The 4201-nt window shown below is 38.3% G+C and overlaps 1 non-coding gene across 1 annotated transcript; it reads right to left on the bottom strand.

Moving 5' to 3' along the window:
- Positions 1–982: 982 nt before the first annotated feature.
- Positions 983–1055, bottom strand: Trnak-uuu. The gene has a single exon. It is a non-coding gene; the product is annotated as a tRNA-Lys (tRNA).
- Positions 1056–4201: the final 3146 nt, after the last annotated feature.

Genomic DNA, 4201 nt, shown 5'->3' with positions numbered 1-4201 from the left:
CTATCACCTGGTGACACGGTTCGTATGCAGACAAAGAAAGGTTATGACAGGTCAGCGGTAGTAGTTAAATTAGCCAAAGAACCTAGATCTTATTTTGTGAAAACGTCAGAGGATGGCTATGAATACCGTAGAAACCGTCGACATCTACTGAAAGTACCAAATTCCAGGAACAGGCCAAATATGCATAACAAATCACAGACATCAAAACCAATACAGTTAACAGATACAAGGTTTGGTAACACAGAAAGAGGAATACAACATACACATTCAGCGGATACCACAGTCCAGACACGAACAGGAGGAGGTAGAGCAGTTGTGCCACCACGACGATACAGAGACTGTTATTAAGCAGTGACCTGTTGTGAATCAAGAGACTTAATCAGTGATTATACAATACAAAGACATTGCTCTTAATCAGTAACATTTTGGAAATAACTGACTCAATTGACACAATTATGGTACAGTAATTGATAATCCAAATTTAATAATTCAAATGATACAACAAAAAGAAGTAAGTTCAAGTGCTTAATGATTGTTGGATAACCAGTTAATGGAAATATTTGAAGTTTAAGTTATTATTGAATTGTTTAGTTTTATGTTGAAGTTATTCATGTTTAAAGTCGCCTAATTACTTATGAGATACTCCATAAATATAATCATCAAGACTATAAGTTATGTAAAGATAATCACAATAACAGAAAGGGAAAGTTCTACTATAGAGTCAACATAATATAAGTATTAATAATTTATAAAACCCCAAACGTACTATTTCAATTATGAAGGGGAGGATGTAAATGTATACTAGAACATATAGAGGGCGCTCGAGCCAGAGGACATGGCGCTGGGATTGTAATGAATAAAGTTGCCGCATGTGTTGAACAAGACATGTTTAATAGTGCCTTATTTACAATGATGGAACATCGTAGGCTACCCTGTAGCTTTTCAACGAATAAAGTCCTATAAAAGTCATTGTGTAATAAAATTCCTCCGACGGGATTCGAACCTGCGACCTCTCGCTGAAAAGGCGAGCGTCATAACCACTAGACCACGAAGGCTTCATGGTTGAACAGGTCCAAATAACCGTCGGGAACATTGTATTTCACAATGCTACGCCTCAAGAGGACGTTCGGCCAGATAAATCTGGCAATACGGCTAGGAATACTGTCGTATATTATATATGATATTGAAGGAAGTTAGCCGTTAACACTGTTGAATCATAGAGAAAATAGAACTGTTCTATTTTCTCTATGGTTGAATGAATATAATATAAATCATCAAAGGTACATATCAGTGTTTAATAAGGACATGATGGAACATCGTAGGCTACCCTGTAGCTTTTCAACGAATAAAGTCCTATAAAAGTCATTGTGTAATAAAATTCCTCCGACCTCTCGCTGACAAAGCGAGCGTCATAACCACTAGACCACGAAGGCTTCATGGTTGAACAGGTCCAAATAACCGTCGGGAACATTGTATTACACAATGCTACGCTTCAATATACGACAGTATTCCTGGCCGAAAAAAAACAAAAACATAATAACAAAACATAAAAAGTGACGTTCAGATAAATATTGCAATTTTACATACATTGAATATAATACATTTTGGGGAGAACTACAACACATAATGACCGTGACATTGCGTTATTTCGTGATCGTAAGACTAAAGCCGGGCACTCACTCTGTCGTACGACGAATCGAACTGCGTTTTCTGTGAGACGCCGTCAGCTGATTGCGGGTGGCAGAACGGATCGTCATTAAAAACAATCCGTTATGCGGGCGTCGTAAAGAGAAGTACGAGTTTCTTGAAAATTAGGTTTTGAATCAGATACTAGAAACACAAGATAGAGTTCTCCACAGATAAAACTGTTTCACTAAAATGCATGGTGGGAATACAAACAATGGGGAGCCGCGTACTAAAAAAACTTCTGACACCGTTACATAAATGTGAATTATAACCCCCTTTTGCGGAGATTGAAATCGTTGCCATTATCCATAATATACAAACAAGTAGGCACAAATAAATCAAAACAATAAAATGACAAAAGCGCAGAATCATGACCGAACTCTGATTAGTGGAACGCTAGACCTATTATTATTATAATACAATATAGATTTTTTTTTTTAACGAACATCACAAGTTCTCTATTTGAGTTCAGCAACCAGTGTGTACCATATTGATTGACGTCAATAGCTGCTCGTTTCGTTCACATACTGGATTTATTATCTTAAATGGCCTCCCCCTCCCCCACTTTCAAAAACATTCCGCCGCCTTTGCCCAGACGATAGCACCCCCCCCCCCACTCATTGGCACCACCACAAATACTAGGAATAAAAACCTGTGGGTCTCTGTACTCACTGCGCCCGACGGTCGTTGGCCGACGCGATTCCATGGAGAGGAGAACCTGGGGCGGATGCAGGGGGTGGGGTGGTGCGGTCACACACCCTCCTCCCTAAATTCTATTAAGAATAATAATTGTATTTATTGTTGATATGAATTATTGGTAAGATTTTTAAGGCATGAGAGTGCAATTTCCTGGCACCCAGGGCTCGATATTCTCAAAATTTTCGGGCCTCAGCCCCAACCATGTTGGGGCTGAGGTGATGTGGACTTTTCACGGACCCATGGGCGCAGATCACTTAGGAAAGGGAACACGTCTGTGTATCCCCCCCCACCCCTCCACATATTTGTAAGGGAAAGGGTTGGTCCCCCTCACTTTTCTGGAATCAAGAAGATATGCCTGAAAATTGTTGAAATAAACTGCATAAATGACTCAGGTTTTAATGAAAGAGCGTGGTAGGCCTACAGCCAGAGTACATCTTATTTTATAGCAAGATACCAGTATACTCTGCCCACAAACATCTGAATTACCTATCATACACGATTCGAGCGCGCGTGCCTTTATTATAATTTTAGAAGTATGTGAAAAAGTGTGCAAAGATAAAATTGGCTTTCGGCACATGAAGTAGATAAAGTAAATACATCAAAGACAATTAAGTTTTATTTTCTATGGTACATCACATCGATTAATAAGATCAATAGTAATGAATTTTACATATAAGAGTGACATATCCGGCAATCTAGAGGTACAATTTCCCCAAATTTTACCACCTCAGCCACAACTGTTGTGGGGCTGAGATGCGTGTGGATTCACAGTTTTGAAGTAGGTAAAGTAAATACATCAAAGGCATGTTTTTAAGCTGTATTGGTAGCGTACATCACACATTAGATCTCTGTGGTTGCCGAAAATAGCTGATGGAAGATCATGGCGCTTCATTTTGACTATATAATGTTGGTGATGATGAAGAATTTTGTGTCATTTCCGGTGTCACGAGAATTCAGGTACCATCGAGAAATTAAGTTCCAGACCTAAATTCTCGCTTAAGCGAAAACTTTGGGCTTGTCGATAAATTAAGTACTATTCTCATTTTATGGCACTTATAGTACAATGCATAAATTTCATTTGTTTTATATTTACGACCGATCGTAATTAATCAGGTGAACTGGTATTTGGTACGAAAACGGTGAAAATAAGCAGAAAATATACGATTTTGAATCTTTTTTTATTCTTGTTAATACTTCAAATCGCATCCGCAGAGACTACGACGCTGACCAAATTTTCTTCACTGCTACAACAGCAGCGCGAATATTGTCCTTGTTACCGCATGTTTGGCAGCCAGGCTTTGCACCGTGACGTATGGATGCTCTTCATTTTCAGCCAGAGTAGATACATGCCCATGAGTGGGAAAACAAAATATGAAAAAGATGGGTAATACACAGTTACTGTTAGCTGAATGACTTTGATAACGAGTAGCGCCCGTAAACATCAGGCATCAAATTGTTTGGTAAGACGGTATACCCCTCTCCACTTGTAAAATTTTAAAAAACATGTTTAGACAAATTTTTCATTGCATTTTATTTCTTTTTAGACGTTGTGTGTGATTTTTGTTCTTTGTGCAAATTTAATTTAATCGTTTTTATGGGACCCACTTTTTATGGCTTATCCTATTAATTATTCAGGGTTGTTTGTTGCATTTTTGCCTTTCTTGTCCTGTTTTAATTACATGATTAATGAATAAATTCAATTCAAACTAAACCGCTAAAGTTCATTTCAGTAGGTTTACAACCAGGCTACCACTATCACCCCTAAATTTGGTAATCACCCTTGTGGCAATTCACGATGCCAAATTTGTAAGCTTCT

Source organism: Anneissia japonica, unplaced genomic scaffold (assembly GCF_011630105.1).
Source record: "Anneissia japonica isolate Jap-2015-1 unplaced genomic scaffold, ASM1163010v1 scaffold287977_len69666_cov148, whole genome shotgun sequence".
NCBI classification, from domain to species: Eukaryota; Metazoa; Echinodermata; class Crinoidea; order Comatulida; family Comatulidae; genus Anneissia; species Anneissia japonica.
This window is presented reverse-complemented; position numbering and strand designations above follow the sequence as displayed.